General features: G+C 42.8%; 1 protein-coding gene and 1 long non-coding RNA gene across 14 annotated transcripts in view; one reads left to right on the top strand and one right to left on the bottom strand.

Moving 5' to 3' along the window:
* Nucleotides 1–27,539, bottom strand: part of LOC142662344 (uncharacterized) — a 528,950-nt gene that overhangs the window by 485,460 nt on the left and 15,951 nt on the right. For 9 of the 10 annotated variants that reach the window (XR_012850909.1, XR_012850911.1, XR_012850910.1 and 6 more), the window contains exons 2-3: nucleotides 1,024–1,213; nucleotides 1–151 (exon numbers count right to left, since the gene is read on the bottom strand). This is a non-coding gene — a long non-coding RNA (uncharacterized LOC142662344). Of the gene's footprint in view, nucleotides 152–1,023; nucleotides 1,214–20,737; nucleotides 20,840–27,539 lie in introns of all 10 variants that reach the window. The other variant, XR_012850913.1, reaches the window with a different exon arrangement.
* Nucleotides 1–27,539, top strand: part of PAX7 (paired box 7) — an 80,288-nt gene that overhangs the window by 45,262 nt on the left and 7,487 nt on the right. The window lies entirely within an intron of this gene.

The following is a 27,539-nucleotide window of genomic DNA, read 5'->3' as shown; positions in this document are numbered from 1 at the left end:
CTGGATCCGGTTGTGCGCTCTGCGGTAATCACGTGGTCCTCTTGTATGTGCTCCCCCTTCTCTTTCTATCGAGCCCTGCTTCTTTTCTTTTCCAAGGCGCTGTGCCTATAATAGGCATTTAAAATGAGACTTGCTGGGCGCGGGAGGGGAACTGCAAGGGATGTTAAATACTACAAAATTAGAAAAAAAAAAACTGATGCAAATCATTGGTAAAGAGAAAATTATGTGCAATTACCCAGCGATATTGGGCAGCTCGGCCCACCCTCGACCAACAAGATCTCATTAACAAGCAGAAAATAAGATTGAAATGGTGTGTAAAAGAGCTGAAAAATGAATTTCAATGCTGCATTTGTCCACAATTACCCCCTCGTTCACACATATTTTATTGCAATTTTTTTTATTCTTCTTAATCTTTCCATCCCTCAAAGCAGATTGGCGACATCCTAGTATTACAGAGGCTGAGGGAGCGAGCATTAAGGCTTCTCCCTCTCTGAAACTGAGCCCTGCTCCCTGCCGGCTGCTCTGTGTGGATAACACAGCGGCATTTAGACTGAGATGACAGGGCAAAGGAACGTTATGGGCTACTTTTAGCGCCTGTGATTGGTCAGGGTGTGATAAGACGGAGCACAGAGTATTACCTCTCTGAAATGGAAGAAGCGCTATCTTTTCCACTAGTAATATAGGGTGTTTTTTGTACTTTTGAAAGCATACATGAAGCATTGCAAGGGTTAAGATGGTTTTGCTATGAAGTGCAACAGTAAGGCTGAATTTACACACAGCGTTTTCCTTTTCTTTTTTTTTTCGGGGGACATGGGCAAAAACGTAGCGCTCAGTTTTAAAAACAACAAAAGAACCCTAGTAAGGTCTAGCAGATACACTTTAATCCGCTTGTTGCTTTTCCTACTAAGTTTAGTGGTACCAGTATCTTTCCTGCCCCACTATTGTCCATTGGCATTTTATGTCTATATCAGGATGTGGGCATCCATCCAATATTTTACTGTTCGGTTTTAACTCCATACTTACATCACAATGAGGAATCTGGGATGCCGGGCAATGGGAAGCCACCTGCTGCCGTCAGTCAGGGTATTAAGAGCATTCCTTTACACATGAGAAAGACAGAAAACCTCTCTATTTTCTGAGGCCGGAGCTGGGATTTCCTAGTGTCTCCAGAGAGGCAAGATTTCGAGCCGGTCTTGTTGTTCACTTAGAAAAACTGCAGAGGGATGGAAAAAATAATAATTTATTAGGTTCTGAGTTTGTCTCTAAAAGATGTGTTCATTGACTACTTATGGTCAATAAACACAGATGCGCTTCCACATCATCCAGCTCATCTGTTACACGAAATAAAGTCGCCATACATATTAGTCTAAATGGTGATCGGAACTGGAATTTTTAACAAAAACTATTGTTCGTCGTGTGAAATTTACAACTAACTATTCTTTTAGCCGACCGATGACAGACAGTCATTGTCTTGAAAGAAGTCGGCCATGTTTCAAATTTTTGTCCAATAGTCGGTAGTACTTTATAGTATATGGTGCTGTCGGCCGTTACACAAAATGATCACGCCATAAAAGAAAGTTCCACACTGAAAGATCGTTCATCCCTCGCCCGGTGCCATTGATCATGTACGGCCAGTTTGAACAAGTCTAATGGACCAATATGGACTGAAATGTGGCTGCGTAGGCGGGGAATGATTTATCATTTGTTAAACAGTTGTTCAACCATCGGCCACCTTCAGTTGAACAATGACTAAAAGTTACATAACAGATACTTCTCTTTAGAGCAGTAAGGAATCAGTTAGGAAGTTAATATTATAAGAACCATCCCCCTTAGTTGATGCAGCGAATTGATAACACTGTAGGGCCTGCCAGGAGAAATTCAGATCCTCTTTGGCTTCCTTGTGTCATTTGGCTATTGTCCATACTCTGCATCCCAGACAGACTGCAATCTGCCATAACCCACAGTCTGCAGTGTTTTCAGATCGCTCCTGCAGCTAAAATGTTCTAAAATTTAGTGCCAAACTGGAAGCACATTTTAAATTAGAGAGCATCAATCGGAAATAAAAAAAACTTGGATGAACAATTTATCTATAAACATCAATAAACATAATATGAGAACGGAAACAAATCTCTATTGGTCTATGACGAAAAAATAGTTTCATAATTGAAGCAATAATTCCCAAAAAACTCTGCTTTTCATCCCCTTAGGCCTCATGCACATGACCGTATTTTTTACCATCCGTAAAAACGGCCGTTTATACGGCTCCATGGTCACACGTATTCCACCCGTATTCCATCCGTATTTACGGATTCGTAAAAAAAAAGTGAGTGCCATGTTTTTCTCTTGAACTCTGAAAACAAATGTGGGCTGTGTTAGGGGCGTAACTAGGAAAGACTGGGCCCCATAGCAAACTTTTGACTGGGGCCCCCCCCTCCACTGGGTGTCACACAACCCCACCCCCCCTTGTAGATAGTGGGTTTATTACAGCCCCCCCCCTGTAGATAACGCCATACAGCCCCCCCTGTAGATAACGCCATACAACCCTCCCTGTAGATAACGCCATACAGTCCCCCTTTGTAGATAACGCCATACAGTCCCCTCTGTAGATATCTACAAAGGGGTCTGTATGGCGTTCTCTACAAAGGGGTCTGTATGGCGTTCTCTACAAAGGGGGCTGTATGGCGTTATCTACAGGGGGGGCTGTATGGCGCTATCTACAGGGGGGCTGTATGGCGCTATCTACAAAGGGGGCTGTATGGCGTTATCTACAGGGGGGGCTGTTTGGCGTTATCTACAGGGGGGGCTGTTTGGCGCTATCTACAGGGGGGCTGTATGGCGTTCTCTACAAAGGGGGCTGTATGGCGTTATCTACAGGGGGGGCTGTTTGACGCTATCTACAGGGGGGCTGTATGGCGCTATCTACAAAGGGGGCTGTATGGCGCTATCTACAGGGGGGCTGTTTGGCGCTATCTACAGGGGGGCTGTATGGCGTCACCTACATGGGGGGCCTGTATGGCGTTCCCTACAGGGGGGTCTGTAGGGAACGCCATACAGCCCCCCCCCTTTAGGGAATGCCATACAGCCCCCCCCTGTAGGGAACGCAATACAACCCCCCCCCCCTGTAGGGACTGCCATACAGCCCCCCCCCTTTAGGGAATGCCATACAGCCCCCCCCTGTAGGGAACGCCATACAACCCCCCCCCCCCTGTAGGGACTGCCATACAGCCCCCCCCTGTAGGGAATGCCATACAACCCCCCCCCCCCCTGTAGGGACTGCCATACAGCCCCCCCCCCTGTAGGGTCTGCCATACAGCCCCCCCCTGTAGGGAATGCCATACAGCCCCACCCTCTGTAGGGAACGCCATACAGACCCCCCCCCCCCTGTAGGGAACGCCTTACAGCCCCTGTCCCCAACCCCCCCAAAAGATGCGACCTACAGTGTAGACAAAAGACATGTATCCCCTATCCTGTGGATAGGGGATACATGTGTGATCGCTGGCAGCGATCAGGAGAACGGGGGACTGAAAGTCCCCCCAAGTTCTCCATGACTCTCACCTCTGACTTCCACAGCTCAATAAAAATGAAAGGCGCGCTGGTCACGCATGCGCACAAGCGCGACCGGCGCTCCATTCATTTCTACGGGGTTGCCGACACAGACCTCGGAAGTCAGAGGTGAGGGTCATGGAGAACATGGGGGGACTTTCAGTCCCCCGTTCTACTTATCGCTGCCAGCGATCACACATGTATCCCCTATCCACAGGATAGGGGATACATGTCTTTTGTTTATGGCAGAGCGGGGAGATACCTCCCCGCTCTGCCATAGTTTTCATTGTAGTCCCGGCGGTAGTTACGCCACTGGGCTGTGGCCTGCAGACCGGGTAGTCCCCTGACCTCGCCTCACCTCGCAACGCTCCCGTAATCACGGGTGAACACACGCAGCCACCCATGATTACGGGAGCCCCATAGACTTCTATGGGATGCCCGTGCCGTTATTACGGCATGAAATAGGGCATGTTCTATCTTTTTTAACGGCACGGGTACCTTCCCGTGAGAAAACGGGAAGGTACCCGTGGCTAACAGAAGCCTATGAGCCCGTTATTGCGGGTCGTAATAACGACCCGCAATAACGGGTGTTTTTACGGTCGCGTGCATGAGGCCTTAGGGTATGTGCACACACAAAATCCAAAACGTCTGAAAATACGGAGCTGTTTTCAAGGGAAAACAGCTCCTGATTTTCAGACTTTAAGCCACTCGCAATTTTCGCTGCGTTTTTATGACCGTTATTGGAGCTGTTTTTCTATAGAGTCAATGAAAAATGGCTCCAAAAACGTCCCAAGAAGTGACATGCACTTGTTTTTCGCAGGCGTCTTTTTACGTGCCGTTTTTGGAAAACGAGGTGCAAAAAAACCGCCCCATCGGAACAGAACGCCGTATTTCCCATTGGAATCAATGACCAGATGTTTGGAGGCGTTCTGCTTCCTTTTTTTCAGGCGTTTTTCGAGGCGTAAACACCCCGAAATATACCTGAAAACACTCCGTGTGCACATACCCTTAATGTTAGTACTGGATAGTGATTATAATGGTTCTACAAATGGTACTGCTGCGTGGCTCAGCAATGCAGGGTCCCCAATAGAAGTAGTTCTAGTAGAACTTATTAAGAAAGAAAACCAAAATAATGAAACACAACTGTACGACAATTGTGTGTTAACCATTATTTTAAGGGGTGCGGCTCCTTGTCACGTCACTATATCAATGTGTGCGCACCCTTTATCACAATCATGTAGCTGAGTGGATCACAGACAAAAGTGAAGCAAAAACCTCATACTATCTCGGACTACATCGCATTAAAAAAACAGAGATCTGAGCTGGTGTTTCACATGGTCCTCAAAATAGGAGTCTTTCACTTTGTTCCCTCTGAGCCAGTTCTGCAGTGAAACAACTCTCCAATGTCAGGACCAAACAGCATCATAGATCTCAGCTTTCCAGTATCCTACAAGTCCTATTGTATAATCTAAGCTGACAATAGCTTTGGCTAAAAATTTCCTTTAAGGCGGATTATAAAAATGGCATTGGGACTGTATGCTGCAAAATGTAAACATGTCCACCGTGTGCTAAATGCCAGATTGTGTAAATTTATGGGGAATTTCTCTGTAATTTTACCATAATCTCTACTTAAGGAATTCTACTTTAAAAACACAATTATGGCTTCAATGGAAAATTAATAATTTAACCCTCCAACGTCATAACAACAAGTCATAAACGAGTGCAATGTAAATGACGAAAAATGGGTTAATGGGTCCAATGAAAAGTTTGTGAGTCTGAGCCATCAGTGTTGGGCATGCTCATCCACACTCGGCATTCGTGTTATCTGCTCCCCTGCGCATCCCCCTGTTCCCTCCCTCCATCCCTATCACTTTCCCTCTCCAGCATTTGATGTGGAGCACAGCCTCTCTGTCGCTTGCTTCTTCTGAACTGAGGGGATCAGTAGCGTCAGCAGAGCTCGTCTCTCTCCTTTGATCCATGTCCTGAGGCCGGCTTGACAGCAAAGCAGCATGGAGACAAAACGATTCAGCCAAAGTGATTCCTGACAACTGTCTCCCAGAGATAAGGGAGCCTCTTTCTTCCTGGGATTTTTTTATTTATTTAATACCTCCTCTCCGTTTCTATATGAAGGAGAGTCTCTTTAAACGAGAGGCAGCAGCCAAGACATGTTGTAGGGGAATGATACACGGAAGCTGTATCTCTAAGCTCCCTGTGGCCGCCTTTTCACTAGTCTCGTGGCTCAGAAGTAGCAGAAATACAGACATGTAAGGACCCGCGGTCCAACATGGCTGAATGCTGGCTGAATACAACATATATAAATAGCAGCACATGAGGATAGTTCTCAAGGGTTGTGGTGCACACACTTCAGGACCATGGATATACACAATGATATCTGGGGGAATTGTAATAATTGTGACAGTTCATTCAATGCTCACCACATGGAAAAATACTAAATCCTGCCTTAATGTGTAATATACAGGCACGTGCACAAGAAAACATAGGATTTGTATATGAAGTCATGCTGGAAAATAGGCAGGAATATAATATTGTGCGACATTTTGTATTTATGGCACCTGATCACTACAAAGCCCATTGTCCATAGTGCATATGTAACTTGCTTTTAAGGGGTGCTTTTGGCCGTCAAGCACAGCTAACATACATGATTTGATGACCAATCCTACACTGCCATACTAATATACCCCGGCCATATTGTATGCAAGTGATTAATATGACAACATTTTAACACATGATCACAACATATCTGAGTTAGTCTATGGCCTCACACTTAGGCCTAGCTAGAGCCTTTCACCAGGTAATGCATCTAGCGGCACTTTGTGTATGTGTGAGACTGCAATTGTATGTCAGTTTGTGAAGATGTATTTAGATGAATGTGTTTATTTTTGTGTGTATGTGCGGTGTAGAGCAGAACCCAGCTTGAGAGGAGAATGGGGCAGGAGGTGAAGTGGGGCAGGAGGTGAAGTGGGGCAGGATGGGAAGTGGGGCAGGACGGGAAGTGGGGCAGGAGGGGAAGTGGGGCAGAAAGTGAAGTGGGGCAGAAAGTGAAGTGGGGCAGGAGGTGAAGTGGGGCAGAAGGGGAAGTGGGGCAGGAGGGGAAGTGGGGAAGGAGGTGAAGTGGGGCAGAAGGGGAAGTGGGGCAGGAGGTGAAGTGGGGCAGGAGGTGAAGTGGGGCAGGAGGTGAAGTGGGGCAGGATGGGAAGTGGGGCAGGACGGGAAGTGGGGCAGGAGGTGAAGTGTGGCAGGAGGTGAAGTGGGGCAGAAAGTGAAGTGGGGCAGAAAGTGAAGTGGGGCAGAAGGGGAAGTGGGGCAGGAGGTGAAGTGGGGCAGAAGGGGAAGTGGGGCAGGAGGTGAAGTGGGGCAGGAGGTGAAGTGGGGCAGGATGGGAAGTGGGGCAGGACAGGAAGTGGGGCAGGAGGGGAAGTGGGGCAGAAAGTGAAGTGGGGCAGAAAGTGAAGTGGGGCAGGAGGTGAAGTGGGGCAGAAGGGGAAGTGGGGCAAGAGGAGAAGTGGGGCAGGAGGGGAAGTGGGGAAGGAGGTGAAGTGGGGCAGAAGGGGAAGTGGGGCAGGAGGTGAAGTGGGGCAGAAGGGGAAGTGGGGCAGGAGGTGAAGTGGGGCAGGAGGTGAAGTGGGGCAGGAGGTGAAATGGGGCAGGATGGGAAGTGGGGCAGGACGGGAAGTGGGGCAGGAGGGGAAGTGGGGCAGAAAGTGAAGTGGGGCAGAAAGTGAAGTGGGGCAGGAGGTGAAGTGGGGCAGAAGGGGAAGTGGGGCAAGAGGAGAAGTGGGGCAGGAGGGGAAGTGGGGAAGGAGGTGAAGTGGGGCAGAAGGGGAAGTGGGGCAGGAGGTGAAGTGGGGCAGGAGGTGAAGTGGGGCAGGAGGTGAAGTGGGGCAGGAGGTGAAGTGGGGCAGCAGGTGAAGTGGGGCAGGAGGTGAAGTGGGGCAGGAGGTGAAGTGGGACGGAAGAGGAAGTGGGGCAGCAGGGGAAGTGGGACTGGAGGTGAAGTGGGGCGGAAGGGGGTGAAGTGGGGCGGGGGGTGAAGTGGGACGGGAGGGTGAAGTGGGACAAGGGGGTAGGTGAAGTGGGGCGGGAGGTGAATTGGGGTGGGAGGTGAAGTGGGGCGGGAGGTGAAGTGGGGCGGGAGGTGAAGTGGGACGAGAGGTAAAGTGGGACGGGAGGTGAAGTGGGGCGGGAGGTGAAGTGGGACGGGAGGTGAAGTGGGACAGGAGGTGAAGTGGGACAGGAGGTGAAGTGGGACTGGAGGTGAAGTGGGGCGGAAGGGGGTGAAGTGGGGCGGGGGGTGAAGTGGGACGGGAGGGTGAAGTGGGACAAGGGGGTAGGTGAAGTGGGGCGGGAGGTGAATTGGGGTGGGAGGTGAAGTGGGGCGGGAGGTGAAGTGGGGCGGGAGGTGAAGTGGGACGAGAGGTAAAGTGGGACGGGAGGTGAAGTGGGGCGGGAGGTGAAGTGGGACGGGAGGTGAAGTGGGACAGGAGGTGAAGTGGGACAGGAGGTGAAGTGGGGCGGGAGGTGAAGTGGGACGGGAGATGAAGTGGAGCAGCAACACTGCAGAAATAGGGTCTTGATGCTTCCACAGCAGTGAGACTGCTTGGCTTACTTTCTTGTCCCACTTAAGATGCCATAGGGCATTCATTCGTGTCATCTTACATACAGGTGCATATGCCAATAATACACTTAGAACTTACACTTTTGCAAATAAAGGTAAAATACACCTAGCCCACATAAATGTGTGGACTGAATTATCCATCTTCTGTATTCAGACCCCTATTACCTGTTTGTATGTCTCCATTAACAGAATCAGCTGATGTGAAAAACATACACAAGTAATATCTCTCTTCCTACAAGAAGCAATAATGGGTCTTCCAAACTTCTAGAGGTGAAAGGTCGTTTACGAGCAAATGTTTTCACTTAGTTCCAGATGCCGATGTGACAGGTGTGAGCCAGTGATAAATTCCCTACTAGCTGCCAGCTATCCTGTCCTGTGTGTGACATAGGCGTCAGACAGGGACCAAGTCATCAGAGATTCACTCCATTTCTCAAGAACAAAATGCAGTCTAATGAGCTTTTACACAAGTCAGGTTCTCAAACAAACCTGGTAAAGTGTAAGGTTTGTAGAGAACTTGACTGGATCATACATAAAAGACATACAGGGGGAATTACTTTTGCACCTGATCATATCTTTTTAACGAGAGACTGATCTCCAGTGCCACTATGCAGATTAGAAAGTGATATGGAAATCCCAATAAAATCATAATAATATATACAATAAAATGATTGCTGTCTAGCATTGCCCTAAAACACAAGGTTTGATGCTGCAATCACTCTGAAACATACAGTCCAATGGTTACAAGTATATGCATGTGCCAATCATGAATGGAATAGGTGCAATAAGTGACACTTCCCATTTACTAATCAAACAGCAAGATAAAGAGTCACACAAGTATAATGCAATGTTAATATGTATCGGCACCAATCACTAAGGTCTAATATCCACACGGTAGAACCATAGTATGTATTCAGTTATAGAAAGACCACTGCATTTCCAATGGATATCTTTATCCCAAATCTGTAAAACCTAACAAAAAGAACCATAACTAAAAAGAAATGAATAATAATAAGGACTTTAACCCCTGCCTGCACTATAACTGTATGTCGTGATGAAGACTAACTTTCTGCACCTTGACGTACAGTTGCTCGACGGTGATGGCACGGGCACAGAAGCTGTTCTTGCGCTATCGGAAGTGGGTGCCGGCTGTATTATAATACATAATATAAATATATATAATATAATACAGCCGACATCGGTGATAACTCTGATCCTGGCCGTTTAACCTCTTAGATGCCGCAATTAATAGCAACCACAGCATCAAATGAGTTCAACAGTAAGAGGGGGCTTAAATAAGGTCCCTAGGCCTGCCATGATTATATCTTTAGTTTTACACTGACAGGAAATAATAATATAAAGTAAGTATACCAAAGCATTATGGAAGCCATCAGAACATTGCATTGTGAAGTCCCCAGTGGGACAAACAATTATTTAACCCGTTAGTGACCACCCCATAGTGCTTTTACGGCGGACGCTAACGGGCTTTATTCCGATGCAGTAGCCTTTTTACAGCGCTGCATCAGAATAAATAAATAGAGCAGGGAACCGTTAAATCTCCCTGCTCTCAGCTACCAAAGGGTTAATACAGTTTTAAAAAAGTAAAAAAAACAAACAAAAAAAAAACAGTGTTTCCAGAAAAAGTGGTTTTATTTTGCACAGGTGTTACAAAAAATAAATAAAATACACACATGTATTGCTGCGATCGTAACGAATCATGGAAAAATACTTAAAACGTTATTTCAAATGTACGTTGAAAAGTGTAAAAAAACAAACAAACCTGGAAAAGCAATGGTGGAATTGCTTTTTTTCCCCAATTACCCCCCTAAAAAAACCATAAATGTTAATTAACAATCCATATGTACCACAAAATAATTCTATTAAAAATTTTACTTGACCCGCAAAAAACAAGCACACATAAAGCTTCATCGACGGGAAAATAAAAAAGTTATGAGTCTTGGAATGTGGCGACATAAAAACAATGTTTTTCTATAAAATTTGCTTTTATTGTGCAAAACTAGTAAAAAATAATACATATTTGGTATTGCCGTAATTGTATTGACCCATAGAATAAAGGTAACATGCTATTTATTCTGCACAGTGTAAATTTAAACCGCAAAAAAAAAACAACGGCGGAAATGTTTTTCCCCCCATTCTTACCCAAAAAAAAGCTAATAAAAGGTTAATCCATAATCTATATGTAGCCCAAAATGGTTCCATTAAAAAATTACTTGTCCAGCAAACAAAAAAACAATTCCCTCAACTCTGTTCACATCTGCGTCAGGGCTCCTTCCTTAAGTTTTGTCTGAGCTTTCCGTTTGTATCACCATTGATTTCAACGGTGAAGGATTCGGTGCAAATGGTTTCCGTTTCTCACCGTTATACAACGGTTCCATTGTTTTGACGGAAGCAATACCGTAGGCGACTACGGTATTCATTCTGTCAAAACGACGGAACACTTGCACAGCTGAGACAAACGGAAATCATTTGCACCGGATCCGTCACCATTTAAATCAATGGTGATACAAACGGAAACCTATGGTCTCCGTTTGTTTCAGTCGGGGCTCCGTTCTGACGGAAAGCTCAGATGAAACGTCAGAAAGGAGCCCAGACGCAGATGTGAACGCAGCCTACAGTTAAATTAATGGAAAAATTTAAAGTTATGGCTCTCGGAATGCGACGAAAACCAAAAAAAGATTCATCCTAAAGACCCAAAATAGGCCGGTCCTACTGGAGTTAATCAATGATATCTGTTTACTTATAATGCAGATGTAGTTTCCAGCACAGATACACTGACGGGCAGGCTCCTGAGAGGTACTTACCTCTTTGTTTAGTTTCTTGGCAGTAAATAGGTTTTTGTCACAGATTAGCTCATCACTAAACTTAGGTTTATTAACTGCTCCTTATCAACTCCGAGCATCTCCCATCTTCTGTTCTTGGGGTAAAATAAAGGAAATAGAAAACTAAATAAAAGTGTTTCTTGTTGTTATCTATAGGAGAGATCAGCACTGGGCTCAGAGGAAAGCGTGTCTGTGCAGCAGCTGATGTATTTACCCTTGTGTGTTTGTTATGTGGCAGAAGCCAGGGGCGGAATTCTGCTAATTTTCTATCTGCTTTTATCCGGCTCCTTCTCACCGGCGGCTCTCTGCTCAGATAAGGGGATTAGTTAGCAAGCTGAACAAGAAGGTGTTTGACAAGGAAGGAGCTGGAAGGAAGATATTTGTTTCCCAAATAATGGAGCCATGTTTGTATGTCAATGTACACCCAGGATCCTCTTGTTCAGTAGCAGAGGAAGCCTGCAGGTCTCATTCCTTCTAGGAAGGTACACAAGCCACAAGGTCAACGCCAAACCACTCATAAGAACAATTACTTTACCAAAAACGGGTAAACTTTGGCATTGAGAATAAGTGATGAAGATGTCGCTTCCAAAATAGCGGAGGGCAACCGGGGGCTTTTCATCTTGTTTGGGTTTACAAGTCCAGCCTTTAGCAAGCAGGGCATGTTTGGACTTTTAGGCCCCATGCACACGAATGTGCTTTTGCGGACGCAATTCCCTCTGAAAATCCACGGGAGAATTGCGGCCCCATTCATTCCTATGGGCCAATGCACATGACCGTGGTTTTCACGGTCCGTGCTTGGCACAGGCTCATAGGAAATAATGGACGCGGCCATGTGCACGGCCTGCGATTTGTGGGCGGCTTGCGGGTGACACTCCGTGGCCGGCCGACCCGAAAATCGCGGCCATGCACATGGCTACGGTCGTGTGCATGAGTCCTTAGTTTTACAACAGCGAGAGAGACCTAGGATTTTTTTGGTGTGTTCTGTTTAACAAAAAATGTCTTCTCTATATAGAAACTCCAGTGTAAGCCTATCCAATTATACTTAGTGGCTCTTAATCCTGACCTAAGGGTATAAGTAGTTTTTGATAGCCCTGACTTTCTCAATAATTAGTGGATGTAGCGAATGCACAAGTTGTATAGAGCAGCTTGTGAATTACTAGGCCTTAGACACTGCTTTTCAGTGAGGTCTTGGTGACCAAGAAATGTTTCATCCAACAACTATATATATCTAAATTAATCATGCCTCCTAAATTGTTGTTAGAAGGTTGCGGTCTGTGTTGCCTGCCAGAAGGTATCATTCTCAGCTTTCTGGTATATGTATATGCTCACAGGTCCTAACCACATTCAATCATTGTAAGGCCGAATTCAGACGAATGTAGAGTACGTCCGTGTGACGGTCATTAAAACAACGGCCGTCACACGAAAGCATGTATTTCAATGGGGCCTTTCACACAGCCATTGTTTTAACGGACTGTGTGAGGGGTCCGTTGAAAAATAAAACGTCCTATTTTGTTCTGTTTTCACGAATCCCTCCATAGACTCTATGAAAACAGAACCCGCACCTCGGCTGTGAAAAACGTCACGTTTTTAATGAGTTTCCCCATGTTCGTGTGAATCTGGCGTAATGCTGTTTATGGAAGAAGACAAATTGCAATTGTTTATATGTGTGAGGTTCAGTTTATGGTTCAAAGGCAGAATTAAGGAAAAAAAAAACATATTACATGTTAAAGGTGCCCCTAAAATGTGCGTCTTAAGTAAAAAATGTCTGGCCTTTTTGTCAGTGGCGTACAAAAAAGAAAGTGGGTCCACATAGCAAAGAAAAAATGGATCCCCCATTATGGTACCGGGTTCTTACACCAAGGCAAGAAGGTGTTTGCTTCCCCCTCCACATCCTATACATGACCCTAGGGCCAATTCCCCACTCCCATGTTTGCTATAAATACAGTTCCTCTGGAGAGGGGAGTCCTGCCCAGGTTCTCCCAACCCAGTAGCAAAGAAGGTGGCACCAAGCTGGACGTCTCTCCCTTCAAGATTCCCATGGAAGCTGGATGGGCTGCATCTATGGTATGTACAAGTGAAAGTATTCCGCCCCTTAGTGTTTTTCCTGTTTTGTTGAATTACAACCTGGAATTAAAGTGGGTTTAAAATTCGATTTCACGTAATGGACCTGACAAAATAATCCAAATTGTTACAATGGAATGAAAAAAAAAATACAAAACATTATTATAGAAAAAAAAAAAGTTACTAAAAACGGAAGAGTTCTAAGAGCAAATGTATTCACCCACTTTGCTATGAAACCCCAAAATAAGTTCTGGTTAAGCCAATTAACTTCAGAAGTTTCCTAATTAGTTGTATAAGTTCGTCCTGCGCGCAATCAAAGTGTCACATGATCTGACACAAGACGTCAGTATAAATGCACCGGTACCGGAGTATATAGGCAGCACCACTAAGCAACATGAAGACCAAGGAGCGCTCCAAACAGGTCAGAGACAAAGTTGTGGAGAAGTCAGTGTTATAAAAAAATATCCCAAACATTGTACATCATACATAGCACCATTAAACCCATTATAACAAAATATAAAGAGTATGGCACAACTACAAACCTGACAAGAGGAGACCACCCACCAAAACTCACAGACCGGGCAAGTAGGGTTAATCAGAGATTCAACAAAGACGCCAACAATAAATCTGAAGGAGCTTCAAAGAACCACAGAGGAGATGTAGGATCAGTCTATAGGACCACTATAAGCCATACACTCCACAGTGGAGATGGAAGTATCTGTATATAGGATCACTACACAGAGGAGACGTAGTATCAGTCTATAGGACCACTATAAGCCATACACACGACAGTGGAGATGGAAGTATCTGTATATAGGATCACTATAAGCCATACACTACACCGAGGAGATGTAGTATCAGTCTATAGGATCAGTATAAGATGTACACAGAGGAGATGTAGTGTCTGTATATAGGATCAGTATAAGATGTACACAGAGGGGATGTAGTATCTGTATATAGGATCAGTATAAGATGTACACTACACAGAGGAGATGTAGTATCAGCATATAGGATCAGTATAATCCATACACTACACAGAGGAGATGTAGTATCTGTATATAGGATCAGTATAATCCATACACTCCACAGAGGAGATGTAGTATCTGTATATAGGATCAGTATAATCCATACACTCCACAGAGGAGATGTAGTATCTGTATATAGGATCAGTATAAGCCATACACTCCACAGAGGAGATGTAGTATCTGTATATAGGATCAGTATAAGCCATACACTCCACAGAGGAGATGTAGTATCAGTCTATAGGATCACTATAAGCCATACACTCCACAGAGATGTAGTATCTGTATATAGGATCAGTATAAGCCATACACTCCACAGAGGAGATGTAGTATCAGTCTATAGGATCACTATAAGGGTATGTGCACACACACTAATTACGTCCGTAATTGACGGACGTATTTCGGCCGCAAGTCCCGGACCGAACACAGTGCAGGGAGCCGGGCTCCTAGCATCATACTTATGTACGATGCTAGGAGTTCCTGCCTCTCCGTGGAACTACTGTCCCGTACTGAAAACATGATTACAGTACGGGACAGTTGTCCTGCAGCGAGGCAGGGACTCCTAGCATCGTACATAACTGTGATGCTAGGAGCCCTGCTCCCTGCACTGTGTTCGGTCCGGGACTTGCGGCCGAAATACGTCCGTCAATTACGGACGTAATTAGTGTGTGTGCACATACCCTTAGCCATACACTCCACAGAGATGTAGTATCAGTCTATAGGATCACTATAAGCCATACACTCCACAGAGGAGATGTAGTATCAGTATATAGGATCAGTATAAGACATACACTACAAAGAGGAGATGGAAGTATCTGTATATAGGATGGCTATAGGCCGTACAGTCCACAGAGTGGGGCTTTATGGAAGAGCAGCCAGAAAAAAAGACATTGCTTATTAAAGAAAAACATAAGAAGCCACATATTCAGTTCCCAAACATCATGTGGCAGACTCCCCAAACACATGGAAGAAGAAGTCCTCTGGTCAGATGACACTGAAATGTAACTTTTTGGTTATCATGGGAAACACGACACTTCCCATCAGCCAATAACACCATTCCCACAGTAAAGCATGGCGGTGGCAGCATCATGTTGCGGGGGCAGGGACTGGAAAACTGGTAAGAAATGAAGGAAAGATGGATGGCAGTAAACACAGGGCAATTTTCACTGAACCTGTTTCAGTTTGCGAGGGATTTGAGACTGGGACAGGGGTTCACTTTCCAGCAGGTCCAGCTAAACCTGCACTGGAGGGTGTAAGGGGAAACATGTAAATATCTTGGAATGACCGAGTCACAGCCCAATGTTAATCCGCTGGAGAATCTGTGACATGACGTTAAGACGCTGTACACCAAAGCAACCATCTAACTTGGAGGAGTTGGAGCAGTTTAGCCTGGCAAAACTCCCAGTGTCTAGGTGTGCTGAGCTAATACAGACATGTCCCAAGAGACGTGCATCTGTACACAAAGAATGGACTTTTAGGGGCTGAATAAATATGCACATTACAGTTCTTTGTTTTTGTAACTAAACATTTAAAAAACTTCTGATATGTCATAGTGACACGTCAGAAGTTTTGATTGGTGGAGGTCCGAGCACTGAGACCGCCACCGATCACTATAGCGAAGTGGCAGAAGAGCTCGGGTGCGCGCTGAGCCGCTTACTTTCGAATCAGCTTTTCTCGGAAAGCCGAGCAGTTGGTGTACGGGCTCACAGACTTTCTGAGCCCGTACATGAATCACTCGGCTTTCCGAGATCAGAGTAATTTTCTAAGCAAAATGCATAGTACATGTGATGCTCCAAATTTATCATGTGTTTTCGACACTTTTTAGGCCAACCTCGACACTTTTAAAATAGGTACAGGAAAAAGGGGCATGGCTAGAAAGTCAAGTTAAATTTTATAAAGATATGTCTCAAGTGTTCACATGAAGCGGCTGAAGGAAGTGTGTCTAACACGCCTAGCAATTTGCACTACGTATATTATGCCATGGTATTATATTAATAAATTTAGCACAATTTACTCCATTTTTGCTGATCATATAGGATCATAAATAGGTACACCTCGCAGTAGGTGTACTTTACAGATGTATTTTGAGTAAAAAAAACAAACAAAACAAACTTGATGCACAAACCATTATTAAGCTTGGCGACTTTAAAAAGTGTCTAAAACACAAACATGGTACACGCATGTACTCAATTTTTTGCTGCAATTTCCACTTGAATTGTATAGCAGTTTTCTTAGTATTGTCCCCCCATTTTGCATTATTTTCAACACCTATTGCATATAATTCCGATGATAAATATTGCAAGAAATATTAGCACCTAAAACAATGACCAGTACAGACAAGGGCCAGTTCACGCCTGCGCTCCCCATTCTGTTGTCCTGCACTGTCAGAGCAGCAGAACAAGGGAATAACCGGAAGTGCCGGTTCCATTGCACCACGGTCACCACCGGCGGTTGACGGCACTCATTGACTTTAATGGGTTCTGTCCATGGTTTTACCGGAAAAAATAGCGCTACTGCGCTATTGTTCGGGTATTTTGGGACGTATCTGCGACGAAGACACCTAACGCATATCTGAACTGGCCCTAACTTAGCAATATTTTACCATTTCAGTGACAACAATAACAGGGATACCTGCAGGTGTCACTGTTGCTTCTTTTTAAGGACCTTTACCAAACTAGAAATCCTCAAGCCACCCTCTAACTTTAGATGCAGAATTAAAGAGTTTCTGGAGTTCATTCAACAGTGCAAAGATTAAAAAGCAAAGGCTCCGTAAAACAGTCCATATAACAGAACAGGATACTATGTCTGAATCTCAAACTTATCAATACTCATCATCACATAATATCATAAACATAATACAGACAATAAACACCTAAAATAATTGGACTCTGGAATACCACCCTAAATATTCCTCACCAATAATAATGGGTCAATGAGTAATTTTTCCAGAACCAGATCTATAGGCACTAAGCCAAAACATTTAGGAAAGAGAACCTATGCATCTCAAAAAAAGACAATGATCTATATCTGTTACTACCCAGCATTAGATTAGACAGTCATACTCTCACACTGACTTTGAACACCTTTTGCAATTGCATTTTTTAAGTCCAATCTCTAATGCTTTTCGTACAAAGTTGGGTTGGAGGTTCAAATGTACTACCTCCCCATGGGACATGTCAATGAGCTGGACCCTTGACAACAATTACCCACAACCATTTATATTAGTCTCCTTTAATAATTCAATATAAAACCAGACAGTTCTAATATTGCTGTACTATCACTTTATAATTTTCCTTTCAGTGAAATATACAGATTGCTGGTGCTCTTTAGATAGCCCAAAATTCAGTATAATAAATCATAATAGATTTATCCTCCAGTACTAGGGGCAGCTTACTAAATACCAGGATGAAAAGCATTCTCTATCTCTTCTTTGTAAGGGAGGAAAATACATGCAAGCTGATCAGGTTTTAAACACACTAATTTAGGCTTATCTTTTGTAACAGAAAATACAGATTTATAGAAAAGAAATAAATAAAAGCACAAAGTATCTTTTCTGTTAACTCTGCATCAGATAAGGGCTGTTTGGTGTAAATGCTTTGCTTTGTATAATGTTTTGAGCAGTTATTTTTGCTGACATTATGAAACTCTGTTTCCAAAAATGCAAACCAGTCAGAAAACTAGGCTTATGTTGAGTGTCGTCTCTGGAACAGTAGCGAAAGGGTAAATGTAATCTGGGCACCCCAGTAAGGAGGTGTGTGGAGGAGTGTGATTTCTCTGGAGGTGCTCTGTAAACAGGGCAGCCTCATCTGGTTAGGGGAGCCAGCTCCAGCTGAGAGACACTTCACTATTTATTTACATGTAATTACTGCTAGGAGGTGCAGATATTAACACTGTCAAGAATAATTTGTCCTGACATTTTCAGCGCAGCAGCAGCAGCTCCCTCCCTTCCTCTGCTGTCCATCTGACTAGAGAAAGTGGCTGCAAAGAGTGACTCACTATCTATGAGGTCTCTTTCCTAAAGACATTCAAGGAGGACAGAGGTTCGATAGGAATATTTAACATACATAGTTATATTTCAAGTTATCATATAATTGTTTACTGAGGATAAATAAAAAAGGTTTCTGATATCAAGAGTACATTAGATGGATATAAAGACCCATTTTAGTTATGACCAGATAAGGATTTTGCTGCTCAAATCTTAGTATTAGATTATTATTATTACTACTACTACTACTATTCATAATAAATAGTATTGTTATTATATGTTTTTAATAATAAATACAATGGCCCACATTTATTATTCAGTTTAGGTTTGTTTAATGTCTTAGGCTTCGTTCACATGTGTCGGGACTCCGTTCATGAGTTCCGTCTGAGCTTTCCGTCAGGTGCATCCATGAACGAAATCTAAACTGAAACTAAACAGAAACCATAGGTTTCAATGGTGATGGGTCCGGTGTAAATGGTTGCCGTTTGTCACCGCTGTGCAAGGGTTCCGTAGTTTGGCCGGAATGAATAGTAGAGTCGATTACGGTACTGATTCAGTCAAAACCACGGATCCCTCGCACAACGGTGACAAACAGAAACCATTTGCACCAGATTCGTTACCATTGAAATAAATGGTGATGCAAACGGAAACCTATGTTTTCCGTTTGTTTCAGTCTGTATTCCGTTCGTGGGTTCCATAAATGGAGCCCTGATGCAGATGTAAACTAAGCCTAACCTTGAATTTACAGATGGACTTTACTAAGACCCGTGAGTCACGGCCAATAACCTGTAAATAGCACTTATAAATAAGTGGTCAGTATCTGTTTTATGACACAACTATTCTCATTACCACAAAATACTAAACGTTTGTCAGACGGGAAGAATATCTTTGTGACTATGACCAGGCACAGCCACTGATCAGATTGTGAACGTCCCTAACAACATGTTAGAATGCACAATTGATTAAAAAAAAGTTTTGTATATAACTTTAGTGGTATATAGCAGTTCCGAAGACCACCCACTATTTTGCTGAAAGCATTTGACCTCTTTTCTAATACTTTTGACACTAAGGAGAAAGCAGAAGTAATTTCATCCAAATCCCTACAAATTCGGTCTACATATATTCTAACATGCTATAAATAATTGTTGGGACAGTGATAGTCATTTACACAGCACCCATCATATCAGTTTTGAAAATATCAGCTCAGCCATTATATTCTACAGGACATTGTGGAAACTGTCTGTTTTGGTTAAAGTCTATGTCCACCTTTGATCACCATTTTACATAAAGTATGAATCTACAATACATTTATACTCAAACAGTTGAATCACTGTGTAAATACATTACATACAGATGTAGTAAATTTTATATTGACTGATAACTTGAGGCAGTGTGATATCACGCATTAAAAGCCATTGAAAAGTCATTGAAAAAGTCAACTTCAAGTCCAGATAAAGATGGCTACATCTGTATCTTGTACTGATCCTGAGTTACATCCTGTATTAATACTCCAGGGCTGCACTCACAATTCACAAATCTCCCAGCATTCTTTGCTCATTCAGTATATGCACAGAGCTGTACAGCCTGATGTAGGAAAAAGTACCCCCCCCCCCCCCACACACACACACACACACACATTAGAGAAGCTCAGGTAAGCTGTTAGAGTATGTTCACACACGACAGATTTGATGCAGAAAATCTGTTGCATTCATTAGAACGTGGTATTTTCTGCAGTACGTGCATGTATTTCTGCAAACCCCATTCAGATGTATGGAACAGTCGCAAAAAACTAATTCTACAACAAATCTGTCACGTTTGAACGTACCCTTGAAGGGGTTTTCCCATAATCATTACTTATCACCAATCCACAGAATAGGTGATAAATATCTGATCGGTAGCGCTCGGCAGCCCCACTGAAATGAATGGAGCGGTGGTCAAGCATGCGCACTACCGCTCCATTCCTATGGGGCTCCCAGGAACGGCAAGGTAAGACTGTTCTCATGATCAGTGGGGGTCCCAGTGGTCAGACCCTCACTGATCAGATATTTATCACTATACTGTGGATAGGTGATAAATATAGATTATAAGAAAACCCCATTAAGGCGGTCATACACATTACAAGAAGTAAGATGATGATTGAACAACCGTTGAATGAACAATCCTCCCTTGAACGACCGTTATGCTTGGATAAGGGCCTGTTCACATCAGCGTTCGTTTCCAATGAGGGGTTCTGTCGGAGGTTTCCGTCGGGTTAACCCCTCAGTGGAAAGTCAAACGGAAACCTCAGCTTCCGTTTCCCTCACCATTGAACTCAATGGTGACGGAAACCTAGCTAATTGTTTCCGTCTTTCACCATTGTGACAGGGTTCCATTGTTCTTGACGGAACCAAAAGCACAGTCGACAGCGCTATTGATTCCGTCCAAAACGACGGAACCCTGTCACAACGGTGACACACGGAAATCATTAGCTAGCTTTCCGTCACCATTGGTGAGGGAAACGGAAGCTGAGGATTCCGTTTGACTTTCCACTGAGGGGTTAACCCGGCGGAAACCTCAGACGGAACCCCTCAACGTAAACGAATGCTGATGTGAAGACACCCTAAGACCTTTGCTTGGGTTGAAACGTTGCATTTTCCCATGCTGTAATAAATACCTTTCAGATACATTTCTACTCCTGGGTGGATGCTGTCGCCTTCTTCCTAAATTCTTGATGCTTTGGTCGTGAAGGTGTTCCTGGACATTGTGACTTTTCATCCTAATTAAAAGAGGGTGCTGTAGACAAGATTGTTTTTTCTCATACCCTTAAGGTGTTCATACACATTAGATAAAAGTAGGTTGATGGTTGAACGAACAATCGTCTTTTGAATGATCAATACGCCGATGCAGCCATAACCTCTCTGTCTAAATTGGCTGTTACAGTCATTCCAACTGCCCATACATGGTCAATGACACCTGGTAAAGGATGAACGACCTTTGACTAAACTTTAATATTTTCTTTACTTTCTTTTTTCTTTAACTTTTTGAATGATCATCTGCACCATATACAATCAAGTACTACCGAGTATCGCACTAAAATTTTAAACATAATCTACTTCTTTCCAGCTGATGATGGTCTATCATCGGTTGGCAAAAATGATTGTTCGTTGTTAAATTTCAATATAGCCACCTTTAGGAGAGAGTCTGTCCACAATCTTGTTGAATGTAACAACCAGCAAAAATGTGAGTGTAGCTGTTGCGCACGATCAGTACAAGATAAATAATGTAATGTAATTACAAACGTACCTAACTTTTCTTTTTAAGTAGATTAATTCTACATGTAAACTGTAAAATGGCCAGTATTCAGCGAGGTTTACACATATAGATTTTGTCCAAGATCATATTTATTTCTTGCTATTTCATAATAATTATTTTTTTTACCAAATGTAAAATAAAAAAGCTCTTCAGATCATATCATAGAAAGTCCACTACAACTGCCCACAATGGAGTCTTCTGTTAGGGCCAGTTCACACAGAGTTTTTTGACACGTTTTTTGACGCTGAAACCGCGACGGAAAACGCGACAAAAAACGTCTGAAAATGCCACCCATTGATTTCAATGGGAGGCGGAGGCGTTTTTTTCCCACGGGCGGAAAAACCGTCTAACGGGAAAAAGAGGCGACATGTCCTATCTTCGGGCGTTTACGTCTCTGAACCCCAATTGACATCAATGGGAGGCAGAGAAAGCATATTTCGCTGCGTTTTTTGCCCACGGCGCTCAATTCCAGATGGAATTTTGAGGAAGACTTTTCTGCCTGCAAAAAACTCAGTGCGAACATACACTTACAGAACAAGCTAAGATCATAACAGTACGAACGATTGATAGAGAATATAAAATATGTCTGATACAGTTTCTGACTGATATTACAGATTTACACGTAATGATTTTTCTATATTATGACATTGTTTGTAATTATAACCAGAGTGTTACTTAGATCTTCACAGGATTGTAGCGGGTAAACCCAGTTTTTGTATTGTATTAAACTGCACAAGTAATTTGTTCACATTAAGAGGTTGCTCACATTTACAATTTTACTACAATACATTAACTCAATAATAGCAATAAAATGAGGCAAAACAAGGGCTTGGAAGTGAGAAATGATGTAACAGTTCTTCCAAATTAAATTAGGGCAAGTTGAGATAGATGGACAGCCAGAGCTGGGGGAGAGGGAGGTTAATGGAGCTGACGCGTTTCAGTGCTGTGCAGATTTAACGTCTTGTGAGATGTGACAGCTTGTTTTCGCGGGTGTTAATCGGCCCTCACTGTCCCCTCCTTGTCACTGCCCAGTTTCTGTCACTGCCAATCTGTGTCCTAATCTGCCTCAATTAGCCCATAAGACACTGTGCCTGCAGCCTCTCTCATTCCTCACATACACATATTCACGCTGTACTCAAGAAGCATGCAACACTTGGCTTCCAGAACACGTGCAAAATAACCTCTTAGGCTACATGCACATGTTGCGTATTTGCTGTGGAAATTCACAGGTAAAAACTGCACCTAATCGTGCGCTTTTCAATACGCTTAGATGCTTTTTTTCGGCGCGTTTTCATGCTACGGGTTTTGGTGTGATTTTACACAGCACAATTCGCAAGTAGAAACGCAAGATAAATTGACATGATACGGTATCTAAAAAAACACACCACAGGTCAATTTCTGTCCCGACAAATACCGCACCGTGTACATGAGATTTCCTGGAATCTCATGGACTATGCTGGTACTGTATAACGCTGCGGAATGGCCGCACGCAAATCCATGCGGCGGCAAACCCGCACGTAATACGCATTGTGTTCATTGAGCCTTAAACTGCTGACACTGCTCTTCATTAGGTGGAAATAAGTGTAACTCCTGAGTGTGAAGGACATATACCTGTATGCAAAGGCATGAATTTCTGCACAACGGACAACCATGTGGATATTATCATTTAATAAATGTACCCGTTTTCCCTGACTACCTGTAAAGTGCTTAAACTTTTATGGGAAAAGAAAATTAAAGTCTTTCAAAATACAGGATATTTTGTTTGACTGTTAGATACAAACTTTTCAGATACAAAATTGATTACATTTATTTGGGGAAAAGGTAAAATTCCTATATCGTGAGCTGAGCTGCTATTATATCATTTGGGCACCCTTACTGCATTAAAGCCATAAACCTCCACACCGCACAATTTAATAATATGTATAGAACAGAAGCACTGCTACTAGAAGCAATCTTGTAGTACTGCACCCAATAACTAGTAGGCTACAGTTATATCCCGTTTAGCACCCCCCCATGGCAGCTCTGACTATCAAGGCTTGTGTCATTTCTAGAAGACTTTAAGATTCTATATATAATTTAGGCATAGTTAAAGGGTTTGTATAGGAATAGAAAAAAATGGCTGCTATCTTTCAGAAACAGCGCCACCGCAGTGCATGGTTTGTGTCTCGTATTGCATCCAATGGGCTGTGGAAGCAAATAAGTCTGAGCTGCAATACCACACACAACCTGTGGACAACTGTAGTTGAAAAATACAGAAGTCATGTTTTTCTAAACCCATACAACCCCTTTTAAGTAAGAGTTTGACATTGTTTCTAGCAAAAGTGGTATTGGTGACTACAAGCAAGAGCCCTTGATTTACTTAAAGTGATAAAGAGTGTGACATTTATGGATAAAAATTGAATAAAAAGAGCGATATAAGATTATAATCTGAGCAAAATTTGTGGAATAGGTTTGTGTTATATGGGAAATCAATACATAGTAAACAGAAGCAGGATGCACAACATTCATCTGAAGTGACTATTATGGATGCAAATTTATTGGGTATCTATAACTAATAATAATCTATAGGTCATAAACACAAAAACACTGTTAACAGATGACCGTCCCAGAGTCTGGTTCGATCTTTGCAACCTTGTCCGCCGCCCCCCCCCCCCAATTTCATCCCACAGATCAACACCTGACAAAAAGAGCCTGCTGAATAGGTGCTGTCATCTGCTCGCTGTCCTTCATTACACAAAGAGGCAACATCTTCTCTGCTAAGTGAAGCTCGGAACATAATTACAATCAGCCATTTGCAGCGTGAAAACTCTTTAATTAAATTTATGCAGTCATTCTCTCTAAATAGTCATATCTTTCAAACAATCAGTAGGCCTCCACTTTCACAGCCCCCCTCCCTCTTCAACCTCCTCTCCTCCCTCTCTGTTTTTTTTCTGCTTTATATTATTCTACCAATTTTTTTGCTCAGTTTCTTATTGCTCCTATACTTCCAATTGTTCAGCACAATGTATTTAAAGTAAGAGCTTGAGTTCAGTAGGAGATACAAATGGAGGAAAGTTTCAGTTGTTGCCAAATTGAATGACAAACATTCCAATATTGTCTAAGCATATATAGCCCAGTGAAATATACACAATTTATCAGATTGCCAAAGACGTCAAAACCGCACAATAGAGACAAACAGGAACATTCTAGACATGTCTGATAGCTGTTCTGAATGGTTAAAAAGATTTCAATTGATTGTTTTTAAAAGTGACTTGGTTCATATTGGGCGTTTTTGTTGCCATTTGAAAAGCTGCCAAAAAAACGGCATTCATTTTTATTTTTTTTAAAAATACCTATGCCATTTTATAAAACGCATGACCGTTAAATTGAGAAACCAATTACTTTATAAAAACCGCACAAGTTTTTTTTAGAACGCGTGCATTTAAAAAAATAAATAAAAAAATGAAAACCGCATGGGCTATTAAGATCTTTTTTCTTATGTTCTTTGGATGCAACGTTTCAAAAACGAAACAAAAACGCACATTGTGAACCCAGTCTCATCACTATGAATGATTACCATTGGATGGAAAATGTTGCATACTTAACTGAGTGGTGGAGATGCTAAGGCTTCATGCCCACTAGTTATTTTCTTCAGGTTGCTATCCGTTTTTTATAACAGATAGCACCCTGAGACATTCATTTCAATGGAACCATGCACACTTCCGTTGTTTTAACGCAACCGTGTGGCCGTTCCGACAAAAATAGGACAGGTCCTACTCCTGTCAGTTTTTGATGGAACGGTCTCGGCCTTTTCATTCATTTAGTCCTTTGAAACAACGGACTGCACACGGAAGCCATCTGTGTGCGTTCCGTGTTCCACGGATCCGTCATTAGCGGCCGTACGACGGCCAAAGGAAGTGTATTAATTTGTGATGCCCATGCAGGAATCACCTATATCCATAAAAGAGATCTGCCATATGGCACTACTTGATTGCTGCTGCTCAAAAAAATGAATTATGCTGCTGTATGCATTAAAATTCAGTTTATTCCTCATTCCGCCTCTCGTTCTAGTTATGTCCCTTTCTACAGGATCTTTTAATAAACGTAAAAATATATACTTTTCTCTGCACAAAAGACGTTTCTATAAATAAAAAAGTTTTTTTTATGATCCATCATCAAGCAGCAAACATTGTCATTTCAGGTGTGATTCTGTCATTTAAAAAAACGAACTAAAATTACAGGGGAGAAGACTTTACATCTGTGTTTACTTGTCTAAACTATATACCTGTCATACAATGACTTTCTCTGTAGTAAATGCCTGAATTTCATAATAAAGAAACCCCCCTCAAAAAAACAAAACAGTAAAAACTTAAAAAATGTTCATAGAAAATTAGAGATAGATTTCAACAATTGCCATTTTCCACTAAAATTGCTAAAAACAAATATAGAGGAAGTTACGCATTATATAGTGGTATAACTAATCCTGTCATTTCAAGGATTAGGCCCAGTGAATCCAGAAAAGCAAGAGGAGAAGGTCACTATCTTATAAAAACAAATCTCATCCTTATCTCTAGCTACTCTCTGTCCTCAGATATTTTATTGTGGCCTGACCTCCTTGTCATGTAGATCAGGCCCAGGGAGTTGGGCTAAGCTTGGCTAGATAGAGGTCTGTGATTGATCAGAGGCAGTGCAGTGCCGAGCCAGGCAGGAGAAAGAGCGCCCTGGGCTGGGATGTGTCATTCCCAGAACTCTTTGTATTCTGTCTTTCACATTTATCGAACCTTCCACCAGAAAGGAAAGGGGGGCACTGGTGGGGTAGCTCAAAAGATCTCAGGAAATCTTGTTTTGAAGCAATAAGTCAGTGTGAACTCTCCATTACTAAAACCCTGGGGGAAATAAAAGGAGGGGAGTGCTACCTGCTTAGCCAGGAGAGGGTGAGAGAAAGGTGAGGCATGGCTATTGGAAGGAAAGAAGTTTCTTTCCTATTTCATTCAAATTATATTCTCAGTGGACACAAATCTTGGTGGTTTCCTATACTATAGAATATTGTTTTATTTTTTTGTCAATTATAAGAGCTTCAAACTTATTGCTAAGTTTCCTAACTTGTTGATCTCTTAAAATATGTGTTTGAATATGATTATATGTATAAGCAGGTTCACTATACGCTGAACTTACTACTTTGCATTAACCTTCCTAGTGGCAATGCATTTTATAAAATATAATATTAGAACACTAGTTTGTTTAGCTAATCTCAAGAGAGAATTCGAATGCCCTTGGAGTGCGCAAGAAAGTGTTATTTTTTGTAAAGTTAGTGTTTAATCTCCTAATATCCTTGCATACGGCAGATCCTATATCCACAGAGATAATATACGGTTCCTGTCCGCATTGTATACGAGGGACAGTCTTTCATCCCTATCTTCCACTTTCATGTAGTTTTCTCTGCAGCTCAATTTCCCTTCCTCCTGCGGCCCAAGAAGTTGGAGGAGCTGATGGTCTCGAGATGGGGGATCCTAATTGCACTTGAGCGTCTAAAGCTGACTTGGTTTATCATAAAGGGTGCAGATTTCCCTGGCTGGAGCCTCCGCGGACACAGACCCTCAGGCCCAGCTCAGAAATAGAGGGAATTAATTACATTTTTTTTTAACTCCTCTTTTTTTAAAGTACGGATAGGATGATGAAACCTCCTGAGGGCAAAAATGTCTGCTGAGGGAAGAAAGAGTGAATGTGAGGAGAGATATAGAGGAAGGGGCAGTAAAAGGACATATCCTAGCGTCAGAGAGAACAGATCTCAGTCTACTAACCAAGTGACCTATGGACAAGGTTGAGAACCGCTTCTATGTTTAGCAGTATACAAGGGTTAAACAGTTACATGAGGCTTAGCTAGCTCAGTGCTGTCCTGGTATGTACTTATTGTACCTTCTGCTTAAATCTATTGAATGAGCTTAAGACACATGGTAAATAAAGTCATGGACACCTATGGGTCTATTCACACCACCGATTCATAATCATAAAACATTGAAGATTTTTAAAATATTGAAGATGTGTAGCACAGTTAACTCTTACCATGCCTAAGGACACATTATAAGCATTCCATGCAGTCAGGCAGCAGAAAGGTTAATCTAAATAGAGTGTGACTGATTTGGGGCAGCAGTGCAGAGAGAGAGAGGAAAGGGGTGATAGAAAGA

The sequence above is a fragment of the Rhinoderma darwinii genome, chromosome 10, assembly GCF_050947455.1.
Source record: "Rhinoderma darwinii isolate aRhiDar2 chromosome 10, aRhiDar2.hap1, whole genome shotgun sequence".
NCBI lineage: Eukaryota > Metazoa > Chordata > Amphibia > Anura > Rhinodermatidae > Rhinoderma > Rhinoderma darwinii.
This window is presented reverse-complemented; position numbering and strand designations above follow the sequence as displayed.